Source organism: Canis aureus, chromosome 12 (genome assembly GCF_053574225.1).
Source record: "Canis aureus isolate CA01 chromosome 12, VMU_Caureus_v.1.0, whole genome shotgun sequence".
Lineage (NCBI taxonomy): Eukaryota > Metazoa > Chordata > Mammalia > Carnivora > Canidae > Canis > Canis aureus.
Window position 1 is genome coordinate 61,342,311 of NC_135622.1, and position 10,446 is coordinate 61,352,756.

Consider the following 10,446-nt stretch of genomic DNA (forward strand, 5'->3'; position numbering starts at 1 on the left):
TGCACCCCTCGCACCCCTGCACCCCGGGGCTCATCTCTCTGCTTAGGATGGAAGGAAGCAAAGGGAGTCACCGCGACGGTCCCTAATATCCCTGCGGTTCTGCAGCCTCTCCAATGGGAGGAAAGGAAATACAGAAGAACAAAGGATTGGGGGGAGCGCAGAGGGGAGACAAGTCCGGGACTCCTGTCCACAGCAGCCGCCAGAGGTCACATGGCCCTCCTGCTCCGAGTGCTGGGAGGCGTCCCGAGGCGAGGGTGTCCGGGCACGTGGTCCCCAGGGGCGGCCACGCCTGGGGGTTTTCCGGGGGGCGGAGCCCAAGCAGTTGGGGGATCCAGACCTCGGCCCTGAGACAGGAGCTGGGGATGCCGAGGGCCGGGGACCCACTCAAGAACGCAGCTGTGCCCCCCTGGAGGGAAGTGGCCGGGCTGTGGCAGCAGCTGCTCCCGGGCCCACCCTGGGGGGTCCCCAGCGAGTCTCGGGCCTTGGCAGCTCCAACTGTCACCCGGCCGCAGGGTTCCAGAATGCATGTCCCACCACACCGATCACCACCCCACAGTCCCCTTCTTCCCCCTTGGGCTCGACAGGAAGCCTCAGGGGCCACTTCTGGTAGCCTGGCACGTCGCCTGAGCCCGGGGCAGGCCTGGCTGGGAGCTCCGCATGTCACACTGCCCTGCTGTCACCGCGTATGGACTCTCTACAGGACCCTTCCCCGCCTGGGCAGGGAGAGGAGGAGGGGGCTCCCTGGCCCCAGTGGGGCTGGCCCTGCCCCACACCCATACATCCCTGCTGGGCAGGGAGGCCTTCAGGACAAATGGCTCTTGGGTGTGTCCCCAACTTGTGTCTACACACGTTGATCAACCAGAGCAGTGCCCTCACATACATGAGGAGCCAGGCTGCCTCAGTTTCTCAGAATGAGCAACATTGGCTCCTCCAGAGTCAACATCCCTGGTGCTGAGAGACGGTGGCACCAGGTCCCCCCTCCGAACCATGGCAGAGGATGGAACCGCAGCCCACTGTTGCGTTGCAGAAGGAGACGATCCCCGGCCTTCACAGGCAGCCCCCGGGGCCGCTCCTCACCCACCCTCCACAGACCGAGCACAAGTTGCACACGTCTGTCCTCCGCAAGCTAAACGGATGCGTTGAGCCAATGGTGACTTCAGTTTCAGGACTTTGTGCAGATGCACACAGTTTGTGTGTGATTCCAGGGCCACTGGGAAGGCCACAAGGGGGTTGGCTGTCCACACGAAAAGCTTCTGGAAGTGTCTGTGGTGGGGTGGCTGTATCTAAAGGAAAGGTGCTGGAATTGTATGCTTTGAGCCGATCTCAAAGGAACCCCTCACCTGCCTTTAGGCACTGAGGAGGGAGGGAGGCCTTGCCTTGTGGGGTCACCCCACCCGTCTTCATGGTTGGCTGTTCTGGAAGCATCACACAGCAAAGAACGGGGCGAAGGAAAGGAGATCTTTGTGAAGTCTGATGCTGAGGAGCAGAAGGGAAGCGGAGTACTGGGGAGACTGGCTGTATGGTTAGCTTTAATACAAATGGCAGTTTATCCAGAATGACCTGTGCCCAGTGAGCTCGGCATCCACCTCCACCCCCCGTTCTCCTGACCGCGGGATGCTGGCTCCTCCGTTGGGGCCCGCGTGTCTCTGTGTACAGGAGGGGGCAGCTGGGGCCCGCACGACAGCCCTCGTCCACCTCAGCCTGCCACCGCCCGCTCTTCCCTGCACTGGCTCTTTCGAAACCAGACTGGCTTTTCCGAGGTGCCATCCCCTCCAACCCCAACAACAGACAGAGCCACAGGCCAGCCGCCGGAAGAACACACGCCCGTTGGATTCCAGCTATTTCCATGCCCTGGTGCCACCCACACAGCCTTGGTAAGGCACCCAGGGACACCTCTGCAGCTGCCGCCAGGGCGCCTGTGGACAGTGGCCTGCGGTGCCACCCGGCCAGAGCCTGGAGGGGAACAGCCTCCCCGCCACCCACCAAGCCAAGGGGTCCCACTCATCGTCACCAGGGGTCTCTTGTCATGAGCCTGGGCTTTGCAGGGGGAGGATGAAGAGCACATTGTGGGCCGGCATCCTGCTGTCCTGGGCACTCGTGACGGACTGCACCAGGGCTCTGGCCCTCCGTGGTGCCTGGGGACCGGTGGTGGGCTCCAACCCACAAACATGAACTGCCATCTGAGTCTATGGATCCTTACCCAGCGCAGGGTTGCCGTGTGGGGCCACCCTAGAAGACACTGGTGATGAAGGAGAACTCGGCAATGGAAAGTGGATGGGGAGGACCATGGAGCCCAACACTTTCCTACCCAATGTCTACTTCTTGAACTGATCAAAGCAGTTTGACTTGTCCAGTGACTTGAAATCCTGAGCTTAGGCAGCAGGCAGGGGCCTCACTGTGGCCCTCTCCTCCTTCCCCTCTCCCCACGGATGGCCTCTTGCTCGTCTACACAAGTCTCTCCATAGTGTCCGGAGACCAGGGCCCCTCCACGCCTCACTGTGTCTCCCTCACGGGCCCACTTCCCCACCTGAACCAGCTGCGTGAGTTCCCTACGGCCACCACGACAAAGCACCACAGAGCAGGTGCCAAAAAACAGCTGAATGTTACTGTCTCACGGTTCTGGAAGCAAATGTCCAAAATCAAGCTGTGAGCAAGGCGCTGCTTCCTCTGACAGCTCTCAGCACTCCTCGGGGCTGGGTGACTGTGGCCGTGTCCCTGCACTCCCATGGCATTTCCCCCCTGCCCCTTCCCTCTATGCATGTCACCTCAGTGTCTAAATGTCCCTGTTTGATAAGAGCACTAGTCCTATCAGGTGAGGGCCACCAAGGGAACTCATTTTAAGGACTCCCTGTTTCCAAATAAAGTGACATTCCAAGGTACTTGGGGTTAGGACTTCAACATATCCTTCTAAGGGGACAGAATTCAATTCCTGACATTATTGGTCACACAGATTCCAAAAATGTTCCCACAACCCTGTGGGTTGTGCATCACTGTCCCCACTGTATGCCAGAGGAAGCCCAGCCTCGGGAAGGGCAGCAAGTGTATTGAGGTCCTAGACATTGGGGAAGGAGGGCACTGAGCCACATCGTCCTGACTTTGAGTGCATATGCTCTGTCCCTTTCCCACTGGGGAAAGTTGGTCACATCCCTATCACTCTTCAAGATTCAATTCAAAGGCCACCTTCTCCAGAGACTGCCCCAGATTCTGTAAGTAACCACTGATTTGTCTGTCTTAGCAAAACATTTTCCCACTTGCCTACATTTAGTCCCATAGACTATTCTATGTGCTAATTATTTGCTCACATTTTTTTTTACCTTTAAGAATGATATACTCTAGAGGAAAACCCAAGCCTGCATATCTATAGGCTCCTATCTGCACAAAACACACCCCTTGGCATGTGTGCCAGAGCCACTGTGTGTGTCTTTTTCACTTGCCCATAATAGAAAGGAACCTGCGTTCTTTATATTAAAGTTCACTGAGGTATGTATTTTCCTAGGTACAATAGCATTTTATTTCTGAAATCAATTTGATTTCTTCCTACTGCTGCTATGGAAACACAATAGTTTTGGTGAGAAAAAGAATGTAGCGTGAGATAATGAGTGGAATGATATCAGGATTGTCAATTCCTTTCCCCAGACTCCTTGTCAATAATGGGTTCTAGCCTCCTCCCAAAATAGGAATATGATCTGTGCTTAAATGTGGTGGCTCCAGAACTATTTAAATTTATCCAGTATGGTTTTCTTTAAGGAAGAAAGTTTATTGTATCTAGAGGGAACTATTCATCTGACCAACATCTATGTGTTACATACTATGTATAGGAATTATGGAAGTGGAGATAAAGATCTGATGAGCCATGGTTTGGATGGTTGAGGCGATGTGATCCAAAAGTGATGACACACTTGAGGACAGTGTGACGGAAGGAAACTTGTGCTAAGTGCATTCATACTGGTGCAACCGGGAGCCCGCAGAGCTCAGAATCTCCACTTAGCTGAGGAAGCGGAGATCCGGTGCTGCAGAGGCTACTGCAGCTAACGCTGATGGAGCAGAAGTGTTGGGGAGGTGATAGCTACACAAAAAAAGAGACCCGGAGGCCTACACGGTCCCTCGGAGTCTCTGGTTGAGTCCAGACCTGTGTGTGCATGACAGGAAACCCTCGGGGACTGGGAAGAACCACCAAAAAGTGGGCAGCTCCCACAAGAGTTGGTGTCCCACAAGCCAGAGTAGAAATCATGAGGGGCATCCAGGAGAATCCCAGAGGGTAATTAGGACTCATCTAAAGCTTTACCAGACCCGCTCTGACATATTGTAAAAGCAAGCCTTGAAATGGTCCAACTGATGTAAAGTAACTTCTCTGTGTCACAAAACAAACCCCAATGCTCTGAAGGATACAACGAAATCCAAGAATCAATAAGACTGACTCTTTCCAGCATCTTATAAGAAATGATCAGAAGTGTAAAAGAAGCAGGGAACTATGACTCATAACCAGGAGAAACAGCAACCGTAGGAAGACACCCAGAAATGACCAAGATTATGGAATCGGAAGACAAAACACAGATGCAGCAGAGACATGATGGGACACTGCGCAGCGAGGGAGTGCAGGAGCTGCCGTCAGAACCTGGGGAGTAGAGGCTCAGAAGCCTCATTTGAAGTCCTTCTGTAGCACTGCCTGTCTGGGACGTGGACGATGTGCATCACTTTCTGTGCCCACTGAGGAAGTGACATCTGCAATGTCCCAACCCTGTCTGTCCTGTTCAGAAGTTGTGTTGTAATTAATTTGGTCTTGGAACTGAAATGCTCTATTGTCTTGACCATCAACTGTTGCAATGATAAGGACTGGTATCAATCTATTTGTGTGTGTGTGTGTATGAAAAACCCAGAGGATGTTACCACTGCAACAAAAAAATGAACACGACAAAAAACTAAAACCTAGCAAATAAATGAAAAACAAACAAACAAATAATTCAGACTCTGTCTAGGCATTATTTTATTGATCTTATCTAAAATATAATAAACCTAATTAATTCACATATTAATTTCTTTGTATTTTATTCTTATATATGAGTATTTTCTCCAGTGATGCCTTTGATTATTTGCTGTACACTGATTTTTCTAGATTAATTTGAATAGCATCATAATTTTAAGATGAGATGGCTAGTCTCTTTTCACCTTGAATAGTGTCTTCTTCATCTTCATTTACTTTTCTTTGGTTTTTCTGATTCATTCTGGAAGGGGTTTAAAATTAATCATCAAATCATAAATTCTATTTTTATATATCAACTCCTTTTTAGTGCACGCCATGCAGCCTTTGGTTCCACTGTTGATTTTTTTTCTCTTCCTTTTCTTTTACCTCATGCATTCAATTTCCTTTTCCTATCTCCATAGGGTCTTTATATTCACTAATCTATTAATTCATCCAGCAAACATTTACCCCGTGCCTGCTATGTGCCAGGTACTGTTCTAGGCACAGGGAATTCAGCAATCGATAAGACAGACAGAGATCCCTGTCTTCCTGGAGCTGATGTCCTCATGTAGAGGACAGATATTTAACCAACCCAACCAACAAATGTATCATCAGATAGGACTTTATCATCAGACAGTGATAATTACCTTGGAGAAAGACATCACTGAGAAGGGAGTAATGAGCGAGCCATGAATGGTAGGCAGAGAGCTCTGGAAAAGCAAAAGTCTTGGCACAGCCCGCATCTGGCTCACTTGAGGAGCAGCAAGGCCAATGCGGTTATAGAAGAAAGAAAACCATGGAAGAAGACACCACAGACTTAGGGGGATAGGGAAGATCAGCTGGGGCCTGCAAACAGAGTGCAGGTGCAGAGGAGCAGAAGTTGAGGAATCAGAGCAGTGATCCCTGTAAAACACGAGGGTGGCTTAGACCATGGAGGAACAGTCAAGACAATGAGCAATTCTGAATATGTCTTGAAGGTATAGCCAGTGGGGTTTGCTGCTGGATTGGTTGTGAAGTGAGCCACGAGAGGAGTAAAAAATGAATCCACAATTTTTGGCTTCAGCGTTTTGGGAAGACTGGACTTCCTTACTGCCAGGGATTGGGAAGTGGACGGAGCAGTGAGAAGGGGCTTTATCTGGAGCTCAGTGGGTGGCAGCGAAGGTTTCCACATCCAGGAGACATCGAGTGGATACTGTGAGCACGTAGATGGAGGTATGAGCAGATGAATATATGAGTCTGGAGTTCTAGAATGGGGCCAGGACTGGAGAAAGGGGTTTGGGTGAGATCGGTATGGAGGTAACATTCAACGAAGGGGATCACCAAGAGGGAAGAGGTCCAAACATTGAATCCTTGGGAATCCCAGTGTTCAAAAGTCAGGGAAGTGAGGAGGTACCACCAAAGACTGAGACGGGGTGTGCCCTCCGCCTGCCATGTCCAGAAGCCAAAGAAGTGAGACTGTTCATAGTGCCGCTGCTGTGCCCCATGGATGAGGACGAGATGGCTCAGCGCTGTGTCTCCCTCTCTGATTTATCCATTTGTCCTTTTGTTCTTTATAAGGTATATAGTTTCTTGTGGGCTACTGGGGATGCTAAGCACATTTTTTATATTCTACCCATATTTTCTTCCTTTAAGTTTTAAAGTCACATCCTTGATCCCTGGATTTTTTTTTTTTTTTAATCAAAACCACGAAGTTGCTTTTCCTTTTGCTGACTCCGAGAGATTAGCTGTTGCTTAGGCTCCAACTAATCTCTCCTTGGTTGATGACCCAATCCGTTCTCAGAGAGAGAGCCACAAGGCAAGTTGCAGACAATATCTGGCCCAATTTCAAGTGTCTGGTAAGATTTCCCCTGGTCGCTTCTGTTCCACTGAGGCTCGAGCTGTGAGTCTCACTGCCTCGCTCCACATCCAGGATGGCAAATGAAATTCAGCCTCTCTGGATGACTCAGCCGGTTCGTCATCATTGCCGGAAAGCATGCTGAGGAGAAAAGGGGGCAGTGAGCCAGGGCCAGGCCGAGCCGGTGGACGTGCAATGGGCAGTTAGCAGCTCTGCTTCGGGCAGAGGGAGTGAGGGCTGAATGCTCACCATTGTATGATCTGGAGGGGAGGAGGTTTTTAAAGAAGATCTATCTGCACCCCTGCTGGCCCACGTTCTTCTTGTTCCCACCTCCCGCCCCGTCAGGAACATACCTGCAAATATGCAGTCATCGTCTGCCTTCTGTCTGTGAGTCCTCAGGATTGTAGTCCTTCTGTGGAAGCACAATGGGGAAACTAAGGGATGTGGGAGGAAAGGGCACTCTGCTCCAAGCCCGTTCCGCTGGTTGGGTTTTCAGGTGGGCACAGAGCTGGGTGCTCTGCCTCAGAAAGGAGATGGAGCCGGTTGAAAAATTTCTTAAATGCAAATACAGATTTTCTGTCTCCAGATCCTGCGTGCATACTGGTCAACAGACACATTTCTCTGCCCTCTTCCACCTGCCTTCGGTCTTGGAAAGTCCCACCACGACGGCACAGGAGGTCACCGTCAGTCTTTGTTTTTGGGATGCTTGTGAGTTTTCTTCCCTGTTCTAATAGAAATTATTGTCTTTCCCCTCCTTGCCACCGCGTCACATCTAACTCACCAAGAAGTCCGGGTTATTAGACCCACAAAGCGTGTTCACTTATTTCTATATCAGCTGCAACTGTGCAGGTCACCTCCATATCCCGTCATCCCTAAGTCAAGCTAAAAAAAAAAATATATCCCAATGGACATTCTTGTTTCCTTTCTTTCCAGATCATCAATTGGTTGGCACATGTCAGAGTGATCTTTTAAAAACACAGAGCATATGATAGCAACCACCATCCTGACACACACACACCAACTTAGAACCTTCAACCTTCCTTTGTTTCCTGCCTCATGTGGAATAAAATGCAAATTCTTCAACCTGGTGCATAAAGCCCTCCTCATGGGTTCCTTACAAGCCTTCTGAGCTCCGCAGAGCGGCCCTCCTGCTCCGGCCCTCTCACTTCCCACTCCAGGCACGCTGGCTCCTCCAGGCACTTGACAACATTACTAAGCTCACCCCCTCCTCGGACACTGGCATTGGCTTTTGCTCTGCCTGGGACTTTATTCGATTTCTGCATGATAGTTACTGTTACGGGATATTTTCCTGGTTTCTTTACAGTCCTTCTGCTTTCTGTCTCACCATTCTGATTTCTTGTCATTTCATTAGCCTGCTTTGTGTGTCTTTTTCAACATTACATCCTAATAGTGTAGGATGCTGTCTGATGTAAAAAAAGAAATAGATATTTGTTGAAAGAGTGAATTGATGGATGGATGATAGATGGATACACGGATGTGTGGGTAGATAAATAAAGTTGGGGTGAAAAATCACCTGGGAGCAGGTTGACTAGGTGTCACATCAAAATGACTACTTAATTGAACTTTCTTGTGGAGAACATTACAACTCCTTAGTTTGGATTGTTTGGACACTCCAAGATTACATATCAGTTTTTATTGTTGAATATGTCACCTCCTCCCCAAAACTCAAGTGTTAATTAAGTCTGAAAAATGGTTTGTCCCATAAAAATCTGCTGATCTGATATTATCATCAGGTAGTTCCGGGACAAACTGATGGGGGACGGAGCACACTACCCAACTACTCACATCTACTGCATATTTACTGCGAATTCGACCTTCTACAGGACTGCCTTTTGCATATGGAAGATACCCGAAACAAAAAGAAATCGAACATATACTATACACGCGTACAGATGCCAATGCCTAGCCTTGTGGAACTAACTCGCAAGGTGGTTGGGGAGGCAGCGCATAAGCTCTCGTGACAAATTAAATTCTACTTTCAATAGTAACATGAGAACAGTTTTTCCGAGATAGAAAGTGTCCGTGTGGACTGAGTTGGTGGAGAAATCCAGAGTGTCGGTGTTGCTGGGGACGGAAAATACTCCAAGTGGGAGATGTCTGTGGGCAAAGACAAGGGCGTCCTTCCCCCTTGCCAGACCTGTCTACGCCACAGGCGATTAACAAAAGATTACCTGGTTTTCTTCCAATTAATTTCACTCAATATGGATTCCACAGCCCAAAGCACATGGTTACCACGATTCAAAAAGCTTCCATCGCCACGGTCCTCTGTCTCACACGCCGTTCCTTACAGGCTGATCCAGCTGCTGTCCCATCCACATCTGTACCAGTTTTAGGCGCGAAGTATGGGATCGCAGCACTTCTGGGTTGCCATGGCCAGACTCAACCCGCGAGCCTCATTAGACCAGAGCGACTGTCCCGGGCAGGGTGACTAAGTTCCTGCTGCATGTTGGAGGCTAATGGCCCTGAGGCGGCAGGACCCGAGTCCCTGCCAAGACCAGCTTCGGGGCCTGGTGCTGGATGGAGCCTTCTGCTTGCCCAACATGGGACAGCACGACCGGTTCTAAGGAAAACGTCAAGACTCGTGTATTTACACACTTTCTCTGCCACTTTCTCTCCGTGTGCCACAGGCCACATCACTTTTCTGAGCTGAGCTCCTGTTTCTTCCAAAGTAGGGGAATTTTAGGAAAAAAAAAAAAAAAGCTTCACAGGATTGCTGTCAGGCTCAAGATCACCGTGAAATGGTATTGAGGGCAAATGCTTGTGGTCTCTGAAGCACCTCCGTGCATGTTAAACCCCATATATACTCTGAAGTGACGTCCACACTCATACCAGATGTTAGGGCTCGAATTTGGTTGACCAGGCTAACCAGCCGCTTGCCTGAACTCCTAGGCTTTTCAAAGCAAAGCCAATTGCTGGTCACTTTCTTTCCATCTGTAACCAGCATATGCAGAAGGCCGGGGGTAATTCCGTTGTGGTCTGCTGGGGGCTTTCTGCCTGCGGGTCTCTCATAAAGCTCGTCTGGGTATCTGCTAGGCTCTGCTGATGGAGCAGCAGGCTTTTTTGAGAGTGAAGAGAGACGCATGATTTATTTCCCTGGTATGTCTGGCATGTGCCTTCAGACGCTGGGGATGTACAGTGCACTATTATTAAGGTACAACTGCGCCCTAGAATTCCCCAAGGAAACACTACCGGAAAACATAGATAATCCTGATCTTCCAAAGGCAAGTGTAGACACATGACAAAGGAGAGACTTTGAGGGAGCAAGCACTTGTAGCTACCTCAGCTCCGGAGGACAGCGTGGCTGCTTGAGGGTGATCTGAGCAGAACGGAGTACTGACTCCGATCAAACAAATCAACAAAAGGCCTAGTTGTGCTCTGTGATTATGGTCCTTGTTTCATTTCCATCCTAGAGACGCTGTATGAGCTGTGGCCACAAATAAAAGGGAAATTAAAAACCCCCACCCCCGCCCCCCAGGCCCACCTGGCTAAGAATCTGCACTTTGCAAACAGAGTAGGATGAGAGGCAGGGGTTCTCGTTCCCAGACACAAGTGTGAATGGATTCTGAGTTCAATGGCGATTGGAATCTCGCATCTCTGGGGCATGAAAGGTTTGGGGAAAGGGCTCCACCAG